Source organism: Lepus europaeus, chromosome 7, assembly GCF_033115175.1.
Source record: "Lepus europaeus isolate LE1 chromosome 7, mLepTim1.pri, whole genome shotgun sequence".
In the NCBI taxonomy this organism is placed as follows: domain Eukaryota; kingdom Metazoa; phylum Chordata; class Mammalia; order Lagomorpha; family Leporidae; genus Lepus; species Lepus europaeus.
In genome coordinates, this window is record NC_084833.1 from 98,892,648 (window position 1) to 98,907,125 (window position 14,478).

Here is a 14,478-nt window from a genome sequence, read left to right on the forward strand (position 1 = left end):
AGAGAAAGGTCTTCCTTTGCCGTTGGTTCACCCTCCAATGGCCGCCGCGGTAACGCGCTGCGGCCGGCGCACCGCGCTGTTCCGATGGCAGGAGCCAGGTGCTTATCCTGGTCTCCCATGGGGTGCAGGACCCAAGCACTTGGGCCATCCTGCACTGCACTCCCTGGCCACAGCAGAGAGCTGGCCTGGAAGAGGGGCAACCGGGACAGGATCGGTGCCCCAACCGGGACTAGAACCCGGTGTGCCGGCGCCGCAAGGCGGAGGATTAGCCTGTTGAGCCACAGCGCCGGCCTCAAGGGATTGATCTTTAGCTCCTTTGTCAAAAATAAGTTGGTTGTAGATGCATTTATTGATTTCTGGGGTTTCTATTCTGTTCCATTGGTCTACAAGTCTGTTTTTGGGCCAGTATCAGGCTGTTTAGATTATAACTGTCCTGTAGTTATAACATACCTATAGTATTGAAATCAGGTATGATAATGCCTCTGGCTTTGTTTTTGTTGTATAAGATTGTGTTAGCTATTTAAGGTCTCTTGTGTTTCCATATGAATTTTAGCATCATTTTTTTTTTTTTTGTAGATCTGAGAAGAATGTCATTGGTATTTTGATTGGAATAACAATGAATCTGTAAACTGCTTTTGGTAGCATGGACATTTTGATGATGTTGATTCTTTCAATCCATGAACATTGAAGATTTTCCATTTTTAGTGTCTTATTTCTTTTGTTAGTGTTTTGTAATTTTCATTGTAGAGATCTTTGACATCCTTGGTTAAATTTACTCCAAGGTTTTTAATTCTTTTTGGAGCTTTTATGAATGGGATTGATCTTAAAAATTATTTTACAGCCATGACATTGTCTGTGTATACAAAGGCTATTGATTTTTCTGTATTGATTTGATACCCTGACACTTTACCAAACTCTTATGGGTTTCAGTAGTCTCTTGGAGTCTTTGGGAGCCATTTGCAAATAGAGATAGTTTGATTTACACCTTTCTAATTTGTAAATCCATTTGATTTCTTTTTCTAGCCTAATGGCTTTTGCTAAAACTTTCAGGACTATATTAAATAGTAATGGTGACAGTAAGCATCCTTTTCAGTTCTGGATCTTAGGGGGCACTGCTTTCAGCTTTTCCCCATTCAATAGGATGTTGGCTGTGTGTTTGTCATAAATTCCCTTGATTGTGTTGAGGAATGTTCCTTCTATACCCAGTTTGCTTAACGTTTTCACCTTGAAAGGGTGTTGTATTTTATCAAACTATCTCTGCATCTATTGAGATAACTACATGGTTTTGTTCTCCAATTTGTTAATGTGATGTATCACATTGATTTTGCGAACATTAATCCCACGTGGTCTGGGTGAATGATCTTTCTGATGTGTTGTTGGGTTACATTAGCTAATATTTTGTTGAGGATTTTTGCATCTATGTTCATCAGGGATTTGGTCTATAGTTCTCTTTCTCTTTCCAATATCTTTTTCTGGCTTGGGAATGAAAGTGATGCAGGCTTCATAGAAGGAGTTTGGGAGGATTCCCTCCCTTTCAATTGTTTCGAATAGCTTGAGAAGAATTGGAATTACTTCTTCTTTAAATGTCTGGTCAAATTCAGCAGTGAAGCCATCCAGTCCTGGGCTTTTTCTTTGTTACTGGGTCTTTATTACTGATTCAGTTTCTGTCTGGTTATTGTTCTATTTAGGTTTTCTGTGTCTTCATGGCTCAATTTTGGTAGATTGTATGTGTCTAGAAATCTATCCATTTCTCTAGGTTTTCCAATTTATTGCCATACAGCTCAATTTGTAATTCCTGATGATTCCTTTTATTTCTGTGGTGTCTGTTATATTTCCATTTTCATCTCTAATTTTATTGATTTTAGGTCTTCTCTCTCCTTTTTGGTTAATTTGGCCAATGGTGTATCAATTTTGTTTATTTTTTTCAAAAACCAGCTCATCATTTCACTGATCTTTTGTATTTTTTTGCTTCATTTTTTTCTATTTCTTCTATAATTTTAATTATTTCTTTGCTCTTACTAATTTTCAGTTTGGTTTGTTTTTTCTAGCTCCTTGAGATGCATAGATAGCTCATTTAATTGATACCTTTCCAATTTCTTCATGTAGGCACTGATTGATATAAACTTCCCTCTTAATACTGCTTTTTCTGTAGTCCATAAGTTTTAATATAATTTACCATCTTCATTTGTTTCCAGAAATTTTTTGATTTCTCATTTGATTTCTTCTATGACCCATTGTTCATTCAGGAGCATGTTGTTGAGTGTCTATGTGTTTGCATATAATCTAGAGATTCTTGAGTTGTTGCTTTCCAGCTTCATTCCATTGTGGTCAGAGAAGATGCATGGTATGATTTTGATTTTTTTGAATTTGCCAAGACTTGCTTTTTGGCCTAGCATATAGTCTATCCTAGAGAAAGTTCCATGCACTGATGAGAAGAATGTGTATTCTACAACTGTGGGGTGGAAAGTTCTGTAGATTTCAGTTAGGTCCACTTGCTCCATAGTGTCAATTAGCTCTGTTGCTTCTTTGTTGATTTTCTGTCTAGTTGATCTGTCCATTGATGAAAGTGAAAGTGGGGTGTTGAAGTCCCACATTACTATTGTATTGGGGTCCTTGTCTCCCTTTAGATCCCTTAACACTTCTTTTAAATAGTCAGCTGCCCTGTAATTGGGTACATATACATTTATTGTAGTCACCTCTTCCTGTTGAATTGATTCCTTAATCATTACATAGTGCCCTTCTTCATCTCTTTGAACAGTTTTTATGTTAAAGATTATTTTGTCTGATAGTAGGAGGGCAACATGCACCTTTTTTTTCCTTTTCATTAGCATGGAATATCTTTTTCCATCCTTTCACTTTCACTCTGTGTGTATCTTTGAGGTATGTTTATTGTAGGCAGCAAATAGATGGGTTTTGTTTTTTAATCCATTCAACCAGTCTTTATCTTTTTTTAAAAGATTTATTTATTTATTCAAAAGTCAGAGTTACACACACATGGGGGGGGGGCGGAGAGAGAGAGAGAGAGAGAGAGAAAGAAAGGGAAGGTCGAGGTCTTCCATCTGCCGGTTCACTCCCTAGATGGCTGCAATGGCCAGAGCTGTGCCGATCTGGAGCTAGGAGCCCAGAGCTTCTTCCAGGTCTATGTGGGTGCAGGGGCCCAAGCGCTTGGGGCCATCTACTGCTTTCAAGGCCATAGCAGAGAGCTGGATTGGAAGAGGAGCAGCTGGGACTTGAACTGACACCCATATGGGATGCTGGCACTGCAGGTGAAGGATTAACCTACTGCACTATGGTGCCAGCCCTCTTCTTATTCTTCCTTTTTTATTTTTTGACTGTAACATTTCCAAAGATTTGTCTTCTAACTCAGATATTCTTTTGCCTCACCAAGACTACTGTTAAGGGTTTCCACCATATTTTTAAATTTTCTATTGAATACTTAATTCCCAAAAATCTCAATTGCATGTGAAAAATTTTCATTTATGTCATGTATGGTTTTCTTTAGTTTGTGGATTTGCTTCTGATTGCGTTTGCATAGTATTATGATTATTTGAATTCCATCTCCGGCATTTCCTCAATCTCTTCATCTTCACATAATATTGAAATGTTTTGTTTCTTCTGGTTTGGGTCATGATCTTCCTTATTCTTGTTTCTTGACTTTCTGCTGTTTTTAGGCATTTGTGGAGTTGATTATTTTTTTTCCTCTGATGGTTTTTGTCTTTGAGCTATGCGTCTGTGGCTTAGTGGAATGTCTGCACTTTCATTGAATACCAAGAGGTGTGTGCTAGGTGAGGGCAGGGAGCTCTATTCAGTGCTCCAGGGTGGGGTGAGTATCCAGGGTTATATCCAAGTTGAGCATGGTAGATCTCAGTGCCTGAGTGTAGTCCCCAGTAGGTTCTGTGGCACTGTATGAACTGCACAAGTGATCTGCACAGTCTTCATTGTGAGCCCAGTGAGCATGTGGAGCCACTCCTGGTGATTGCCCCAAGACCCTGTTCCTTCTAGCACCTCCTCATGTAACCACTGAATCCCCACAGTCTCAGCATATGAGGCTCCCACAGTTGCTGGGTGCAGAGGCTTCTGTTTGCCCTGCTAGCCTGCCTAGTCAACAGAGAGGCAAATGTTCCCTGAGACAGCTTTACCTCACTGTCTTGCTCCTGGGAGGCTACAGGTACCTCACCATTCTACATGGTTGTCCAGCCACCTCTCAGCTAGGCTCAAAGTCAGTTTTCACTGCAGATTGTTCCCTCTACTGGAATCACTGGATCATATGGGTACATAAGAGCCACTGGCCGAATGTTGCTCTGCCACTGCCACCAATACTGCTGTGAAGGTGGCATGTTGTCTCAGCCAGTTGCTGTGTGTGTGCACGCACATGGGCATGAAGGCTTGTGTGTCTGCCACTTGGACCCATAATGGCACCCACCCTTTCTCAGCCAGGCAGCAGGCACTGTTGTAGGAAGTTGGTGGGCGCGAGACAAATGTGCCCCTTCTACTTCCATTGGGTCCACGGGCTACCACTAGCGACTTCTAGCTCCCAGGGCTCCAGTCTGGACTCATGCCATGCTCTCTTTCACCATGGGTTATATCACCATGGTTGCTGCAGTCCAGTCTCCCCTCCATCTCCAAGCAGGTCCACAGCGTTTCTCCTCTTCCTATAGGATTTCCAGTGTAGTTCTTACCCCTTTCTTTCACTGTTTATCCCTAGTCTAGCATATTACATCACTCCCTATACACCACCTTGGAACCCATGACTTGTTTAAAGAGTCCCAGCCAACTGTCATTTAGAATGTCCGATGCTCTAGCCTCATAGTTAGATCCCAGTGAAGCCTTTGTGTGGGATTATAGCACAGCATAGGTGACAGTGTGTGCCTCTTCGCGTATGCCCAGAGAAGGCTCAGGATGTCCATTTGTGTCTCTCTGCTGGCGGTGCTCACTTTGATGCCTCAGTTAAAGTGCTGCTGGAGGGGAAGTAGAGGCATTGCTGTCAGCTGCAAGAGGAGAAAGGCCCTGAAGAGATGAGAAGGGGCCAGGAATGGTACAGGAAGGCAAAGGGGCTGGGTCTCAGCCCTGGAAAACAACAGCCTCCTTCCTGCAAGCAGAGGCCTGCGTTGGTCCTGGAGCCCTTTGGTTACCAAGAGGATGAAGTAACACAACCCTGCTGTCTGGGACCTACTTTGAATTTCCAGTGAAATTAGCACCAAGTTCCTTTGGGCTTGATATCATTTCTTTTAAGCCTGAGGCTTGATGTTGGAGCTTTCTAAATACTTAGGAAATTGTTATGAATAGTAACAAAAGGCAGCATAGCTAAGGCCTGACATAGCTTGTTCTTTGCCATCACCACTGGATGATTTAAGATTTAATATGACTGTGGTCAAACCAAGTCTGAACAGAGAAAGCCTGAAGCATTTCTAGCCTCACAGCCAAGTGGACAGGAGCCCAAAGTGAAATAACTGAGGTTTACTCACAAGCCTCAAACATAACCTTTAGGGCTGGTTGAACTCTCAGATACCACTTAGCATTTCCTAGCAATGATCTGTAATACCTTTGGGAAGCCTGTTTGAATCACCTCATTAGATCGCATTAGCCGAGGGAGCCTTAATGCAGGAATGCTGCCAATGGCTTCGGCAGAGCCAACTGGAGCACCTTTCGCTGTGTGAGTCGTCTTCCACCCTTGGGCTCTGATTCTCACAATAGCCTTGGGTAGCATCCCAGGCAGATATTACTGTTGTTGTTTGCACATGGGGAAATTGAGGCTTGCCAACGTTAAGTGATGGGGGCTAAATCACGAAGCCATTGAGTAGCTGGTTGAACCCATGCTGTGACTTTCCACTCAGGTGCCCTTCTTCACTTGGTTTTGGAAGTTACGCAGAGATAGGCAGGTCATTAATGGGATGGAGAGGCATGAGCCAGCCATTGCTCCGTGCTGAAACCCAGCTGTGCTTATCTGATTAGAAGGAGGAATTATGTGGTCAGAATCGGGCAGAAGACCCCCACAAAACTCCAACCACTTTCCACAGAGTCAAGAGGGCTACACTACTGGAACCACCTGGAAATGGCCCCATAGCTTGGAGGTGGAAACCACAGGCTGAGAGCCTGATGGAGATTGCAGCTCAGGCTCTGGCTTCTGCTGAAGCGTGACCTTGACTGAGTTTTTTGACCTTGTTTAGCATACATCCTCTCATTTGTGATATGTGGATAACAGTATAACTTACATGTTGGTGTTTTGATGTAGGTTGAGTTTAAATCACTTAGATCAGTAGTAGGAACTCTCTGATTATTAGCTGTTATTATATGCTTAGTAAACACTCAATAAGTAGCCTTTCTGATGGGGCTAAGACATTTTCAGTCGTTGCCGTTCGAGGATGATGTCATTGAGGATTGCACACATTCTCTGACAGGATCTCCAAGAGGCTAAAGAAACTCCTGAATTGCAAAAAACAAAAATAAAAATAAAATAAATAAAATTTAAAAAAAGGCCGGCGCCACGGCTCAATAGGCTAATCCTCCACCTGCAGCACCAGCACAGCGGGTTCTAGTCCCAGTTGGGGCACTTGATTCTGCCCCGGTTGCCCCTCTTCCAGTCCAGCTCTCTGCTGTGGCCTGGGAGTGCAGTGGAGGATGGCCCAAGTGCTTGGGCCCTGCACCTGCATGGGAGACCAGGAGGAAGCACCTGGCTCCTGGCTTCAGATCAGCGTGGTGCACCGGCCGCAGCGCACCAGCCCTAGCGGCCATTGGAGGGTGAACCAACGGAAAAGGAAGACCTTTCTCTCTCTCTCACTTGTCCACTCTGCCTGTCAAAAAAATAGAAAATAAATTAATAAATAAAATAGAAACTCCCGAAGTGCAGAAGCAGGTGACTGACACTTCTGTGATGGCTCAGTGGGACCCTCTCCCATCAGATCATCATAGTGCGCTGAAGTAAGTGCTCCTCAAACAGAGGGGAGTGGTTTCTTCTTGCCCTCAGGGTACTTATCACCTGGCTGGGGGTAGTGGTGGGATGAGAGGGACGTAAAAGTCCATGCCTGAAAGATGAAAACCAGTACAGTAGCACTGGTTACGTGGAGAGGATAGGGACTCCTCGCAGTGCAGGGCAGCAGAGCAAGGCCTGATGGAGCAGTGGACGTGAGTGGTGGTTCTGGGTCTGTATTTGGCCATACCTGGCTCCTCCTCGTTGAGCAGGCATGAGATAGCCAATCCTAGTGACAGGGGCAAGGTGATCTGACTTCCTAGGACCGCCCAGGCCCTCATGTAGAGAGGGGGTGGGTTACCTTGTGATCAGCTCTAATTCTCAGAGGGTTCAGGTGGCCGGTGTGGGGGATTGTCAGAGTCAGGTTCTACATGAATCGGGCACACTCTGCCCATCTGTTGATCTGTCTGCCCATGTATCTCTTCACTTCATTATCCATTTATTTGTCCATCCATCTGTCTGATCATTTGTGTGCCGATTTCTTCATCCATCTATCTCTGCATGTTCATCTGTCCATCAATTTAATCATCTACTCATCTCTTTTTTCTGTACTTTCCCCATATAATTCTATAAAATATTTTCAGTGGATTCCAGAATACACACACCAAAATAAACACACACACACACAGGATTAGGAAGGTGTGGGAAGATAAGAAGTTGAGAATGGGAAGAGAAAGAAAACCCAGAACATGTTGCAGGAATATATTGGTTGCTCCTATAGTTGGGTCACAAATCTGTGTCCTACTTGTTTCCACAGTCCTCGTCACTGAAGCAGAGACATCTACAGTTTGTTCGAGGGAATGAAAACTTGTTTTATCCTTAGTTCAGAAAAGACTATCTCTCATGAGACTTCCTTCGGCTTCAAGGCAGAAGCAGCAGTCTGGTGTTTCCATCTAACGGCTTCTAACTCAGACTGAACTGAGTTCAAATCCCATGTCTGTCACTCAACAATCACTTAACTTTGGGCAAATCACTGAGTCTCTCTGGGCCTCAATTTTCTCATCTGTGAAAAATGAGATAAGCAAAGTCCCTTTCTCAAAAAGCTGTCATGTCGATTCACTTACATTGTGTCCAGAGAATTTAGCAAGGCGTGGAACACACAGTTAGACCTGAATACATGGCAATGCTTTTTATTATTGAACTTAATCAGGTTTTGAAAGCCGTCCCTTGAATATGGTTGGGTATCTGCTTTCACTCAGTGTCTGTGTGTAGAACCACGGGGACAGTCAGGGCCAGAGCATCTGTGCTGATGGTGCCTGCCAGCCCTGAATGCGCAGGGAGGATGCTTTGGGTCCTCACGGTCTCTCCTGTCAATTACAATCTGTGTTTTTCCTGTTCTCCCCTCCATGGGAGGGGGACTGGTTGAACTGTCTGATACCATGGCCCAGGTGGAAAGCAGAGTCTGGGCAAGCTGCAGAGACTCACCTAATCTTCCCAGAGGTCATCTACTTGCACATATAAATGATTAATTGCATAAGGGAGCGAGAGTGCATCCCTCTCCTTGGCTGGGATTCCCTCTATCCCTTAAGCCCCTTATAGCTGACAATGTTATACTGCTAACTTTGCAGCCTGCCTGATTTGCATCCATAGAGTCTATATGTCTCAAATATGAGCTGAGCCATCTCCCCTTGGAAATCAAGGGGTGTGGTGGCTTATTCTGTCCAAGAGCAAGAGCCCATGTCTTGGTTGTGAGTGTATATGTCCCTTTGTAGGAGGGTAGGATGAAAATTAAACTATTCCACTTGGTTTTTACTTTTAAGTATTGCACCGATGGTCTCTGGAATCCCCTGGCAGCTGGTGGACTTTGATTCAGCAAGCAATGAATTATGTCCTCCAGTTGTGAGTCAAATTACAAATATCTTCAAGATGTTCAGTGCTCTTAGAAAGGGCAGCCAACTTGTGTCGGCTCTGTGGGATGCCTCCCTTCCAGGGAAGAACGCAGCATATCTCTCCCTGGAGGAGAGGTGGGGAGAAGACTGTGAGTTGGGAGTAGGGGTGAGGCAGGCACCTATGACAAAGAGACCAGAGAGGGGAATGATTTAGGGATGCGGCCTGGGCCAAGTGTGGGGTAGGCAGGGATGGGAAGGCAGAGTGAAGAAGCATGGGCCCCTTCCAGGCTCTGCAGGTGAAATCCACCCAAAGGAGTGTCGGGGAAGCAGCTGTGTAGTCACCAGCACAGGGTAGAATGGACGCTGCTTGAGCAAGGCTTTGTCATCTCGGCAGCAAGTATTTACCAAGTATCCTGAATGAAGGAACAGATTGCCCAGAATTTATAGTCACCAGGGCTAAACCAAAATATACAGACTCCCCAAAGATCAGATATTTATTTACACATTTAACAAAGATTTCCTGAAAATAAGGTACTTAAAAGTATGCTGATACTGAATAATTATTTGAGAATGAATGAAGTTGAGGAACATGGTCACCTGGGCACCTATAGCACCCTTTCCTACTTTTATTGAGTGCGCACACACACACACACACACGCAGAGAGAGAGAGAGAGAGAGAGAGAGAGAGATTTCATCTGCTGGTTCATTCCTCAGATACATTCAGTGACTGGGCAGGGACACAGCTGAAGCTGGGAACCACACAATCCAGGTCTTCCATGTGTGTGGCAGGGATCCAATTGCTTGAGCCATCATCACTGTCTCCTGGGTCTGCACTGGCAGCAAGCTGGAATCAGGACAGGGAGCCGGGAATCGGACCCAGGCACTGCCAGTTGGAATGTGGATGTCTTATGCTAGCCTAAGCAACTGCCCTACCAGGGTGTTGATGGTCTGACTGTTAGAGTGGGTATTCCCCTTAACATGTGACCAACACAAAGAAATGTTTGCATTTTGTTCATCCTTCATCATAATGGCCTCTCCTCTCTTCAACATTTTTCTTGGCTAGGGAACTAGCAACGTTTATTAAAATTTGTCTAAAGCGTATGAGAAACAAGCTTTCCTTATCTCTGGAGAGCTGGTGATTTCTGGGCATTTTTTTGTTTGACTTTGATACCTAGAGCTCTCCCCCACCCAGAAACCTTTTATTTAAGGAATGTAAACTTCATGCATTTCATGAATACAACTTTAGTAACATGGTGATTCTTCCCACTGTATGCATCCTTCCACCACACTCTCACCCATCTTCCTCTTCCTCTCCTATTCCCATTCTTATTTTTTACTAAGAGCTACTTTCAATTAACTTTATATACATACTAAGTAAAGAGCTCAACAAATAGTATGAAAACAAATTGCTCTTTAACAGTTGAGACAAGGGCTGTTCAAAGTCATGGCATCTCAAAGTGTCAATTTCACTCCTACAGATGACCCTTTAGGTGCTCTCTGAGTTATCACAGGTCAGGGAGAACCTAGGGATTCCCAGAGCTGTAACGGATGGCATCGTTCTCTGGAAGCTACCCCCGACCCTCACCTTCTGGACTGCACCTCTGGCCTCTTAGTCCCTCTTGGGCACAGAGGGGAGCAGGTGTGAACACTGCAGTTGGTGCTAAGGTGGATTCAGCAAGTTGTGCTGGTTACAGCTGCATGTAGGAAAGGTAGCTTCTTATCAAAATAGCTCATGGTTTTGGTATTGAGTGCTTAAGCTGGGCCTAGCATCCTCATTTGATCCTCACAGCAGAACTTTGTAGCATGTTCAGTCAATATGTTCAAGAAGCTTGCAGTTTCTTGGTACCATTGAGTACACTGCAACAGGAAGTTAAAGCAAGATGTTTGATTGTGGAAGGTAACCCAAGGCAAGGCAGCTGGTCAGGTATTTAAGCCTTGGAAGTTTTAATATTCTCCTCCCTATAAAGAATTAAACTGACTTTTATTAATAGTAGCAAAAAATATGCCCTTATCTGTATATACTAGCATTCTCCCCTCCCAGGGACTAGCAGGAAGACTTGGTCGTTTGTGTTTTTAGCTATGTGAATTATTTGTAGATCACCTCAATACTGGGCGGTCCCTCTCATGTTCGAACAGTCTCTTCACTGGGGACCGGTGAGCTGGCTTTCACATTGTGTTACTTTGATAAGCGTGGCAGAGTCATGTGCCAAGTCTCTGTTCTCCTGTAACAGAAGTACCCATCCAGACGCATTGTGCAATCTCTCATGTGGAGCTGACTTACTCTCCTCCCCACCAGCGTGGGGTTGATTGTGTGACCGGACACAGTGGAGTCTTTGAAACTGCTTGTGTGCTGTGGCTTGACTTGGTTTCCTTACCTGTAAATTCAGTTTTAGTTTTGTCCTGAAGAATAAAGATGATGTTTACAGGATACCTAAAACGCTATGTACATATAATGGACTCTTAGGAAAAAGTAGTCTTTAGCACCATTATTTTCAATATTGTAGGCAAAGGTCAAGTTAGAGAGCCATGTTTGGTTGCCACGGGCCCCCAGGAACATCTAGCCACAGGATCACTGTGAGGTCTCCTGGCCAGTCTCTTGCTGCAGCCCACACGAGGACTTTCACCAGTATGCTCCTCTTGTTTTTTGCTTCCTTCTCCCCTCCTCTCTCCACCCCTCCCAACTCCTGTCCTGACCAAGCTTTTAAATGAACCTCTTAGATTTGATGGTGGGAACTGCTTGTAAGATGGTCTTTTGTGTTGTCACAGTGACCTTTTATTTTGTTTGAAAGATTTATTTGTTTATTTGAAAGGCAGAGTTACAGACACAGAGAAATAGAGAGAGGGAGAATTCATCCATCCACTGGTTTACCTGGTTCACTCTCCAAATGGCTGCACTGGTCAGAGCTGTGCCAATCCTAAGCCAGGAGCTTCTTTGGGTCTCCCACATGGGTGCAGGGGCCCAAGGACTTGGGCCATCTTCTACTGCCTTCTCAGGCCATAGCAGAGAGCTGAATCAGAAGTGGAGCAGCTGGAACTTGAATTGGCATCCATCGAGGATGCCAGCATTGCAAGCAGTGGCTTTACCAGCTAAGCTACAGTGCTGGCCTCACAGTGACCTTTTAGACGACTTGACTGGGAGGGAGTTTTGGTCCTTTCCCAGGTAATCCTGTGGCGAGGCCTCCAGCGTGAGCACCTGGGAATCAGACCCATGGAATGTGACATATTGGAAAGAGAAGGCTGATGAGTTCCTGTAAAGGCAGATATTCAGAAGGTACTTGTCAGAGAATTAAAAACACTCATTTAATGACTAAACAATTTCTAAAAAACACTGAAATTTCAGCAAACACATATTTATCTAATTCAATAACTTTTGATAAGAAAGAGGCAGGAAAGATGTGAAAACATGCACAAAAACACACTTAAAGGATCTGGACCATTCTCCCTGCCAACCCACCCAACAGATCTAGTGAGATATAGTGAGAATAGATGGGAAATTAGAATGTGGTCTTTAGTTGGTCTCTTTTTTTTTTATGTCTCAGTTTTATGAACATTGCACTGAGTATTTTGTCACTCTGTTGAAAGGAGTGTTGGGCTTCCTGAGAGACAACAGTCTTCACACAGTGGTGTCCCATGGAATTTTGAAAAAGGATTTTTAATCATTTTTGGTTGTTTAAGTTTAGTGTTAGATGCCTATAGCAGAAAATTCAACTAGTTGACTTAAGCATGATGAAGATTGATTTCTTTCCAACAAAAAACTGCAGCATTAAAAGTAGTTGAGGGTTGGGGACCCCATGGACAACAGAGATCCAGGCTGTGCCTGTCTTGGTTTTACTCTTATGTTTTCCAATTCAAAGTCCCCTCACAATCCAAGGTGATGACAGGAATGTCTTATAGCCCCTATTCTAGGCAAGACAGGAGAAAGGAACAAACATGCAACCACACCAGTAGAGTATACCCCTTTACAGCGCCTTCTGCATAGCTCCACCCCACCCCACCCCAATGATTCTGGATCATCGGCCACCTCCAGGGAGCCTGGAGAATAGGATCTGTTAGCTGAACATGCAGTGATCCGGAATAGAATTGGGGTGCTTTTAATGTGGCATGAGTGTGAGGGTTGAGGAGGTCAGCAGCAGGCTCTGCCTTGATGTTCTGCTTTCTGAGCTGATTTGAACATCCAGTCTCCGTGTCAGTGAGCTCTGCCTTGTAACCAGAATTCTTCAAGTCTGGGGTTGCTTGTGACTTGTGAATTCCTGGGAGGCAGATGTGCTGACCTGGGCTAGCACTATAAGGTGTGAGCTTGCTCTGCAATTGGGATGTAGAGAAGCTGGTTTGAAGGGTAGAAGGTGGATTTCTTCTTCCTCACTTTGAAGAAGAGAGCAAGCATGGCATTAACAGCTTCTGGGTGGGGTGAGAAGGGCTAGAAACAGGATGCAGTGGGCGAGGGGAGAGGCAGTGCCTTGGTTGCTGGGGCTGGGAGAGGGGGACTTTGGCACTTTGGATAACAAGTGGGGAGTTCTGGGAGCCTTCTGTCAAAGGCAGGCCAGAAACATTTTTAGGAGTACAGTAGAACCCACTTGTTGACTAGAAATTCTGCCAGTGAGGGGACAGTTTCTCTGCTCAAACCTATAATACAAGTGGTCTTCAAGAATTTATGGAAAATATGTATCATTAAAAACTATGCATGAATTTCAAAGCTTTTTATTTTAAAAAAGTTTCAACATGGGCCCAGCCCTGTGGCATAGAAGGTTAAGCCTCTACCTGTAGTGCCAGCATCCCATATGGGCACTGGTTTGAGTCCTGGCTGCTCTACTTCCAATTAAGCTTCCTGCTAATGGCCTGGGAAAGCAGTGGAAGATGGCCCAAGTCCTTGGGCCCTCTGTTCCCCCATGGGAGACCTGGAAGAAACTCCTGGTTTCGGCCTGACTCAGCCCTGGCCGTCGTGGCCATTTGGAGAGTGAACCAATGGATGAAATATCTCTTTTCCATCTCCTTCCTCCCTTCCCCCCACCCATAGCTCTGCCTCTCAAACGAATAAATCTTAAAAAAAGCTTCAACTGAAAAAATGTATATATTTGTGGTATACCATGTGATGTTTATGCTTATTGTACAATGTCCATCTGGCTGAAATACAGTTATCTTCTCGAACATTCTTTGTAAGGTTTTACTTATATGCTTTTCAAATAATAAAAGATGTAAAAGGTATTTTATTTGTATTTATCTTCTAGTTCACTTCCCAAATGCCTGCAATATTCGAGTTTAGGCCTGGCAGAAGCTAGGAGCTGGGAACTCAGTCTAGGTCTTCCCTGTGGGTGGTAGGGATCCAGTACTTGAACATCACTTGCTGCTTCCAAGCATGCACATTAGGAGGAAGTTAGATTGGAAGTGGAGAAGGACTCATACCCAGGTACCCCAAGAACGGGATGTATGAGTATTAACCTGTGTGCCACAACACCCCCATTTAACCTTTCTTTTTTTTAATGAAAAGCAGTTCTACTTTATTCACGTGAACAGACTCATACCCAGGTACCCCAAGATACGGGATGTATGAGTATTAACCTGTGTGTCACAACACCCCCATTTAACCTTTCTTTCTTTCTTTCTTTTTTTTTTTAAATGAAAAGCAGTTCTACTTTATTTACGTGAACAGAGTCAGAGCAATCAGGACTTATTTGCATGATAAA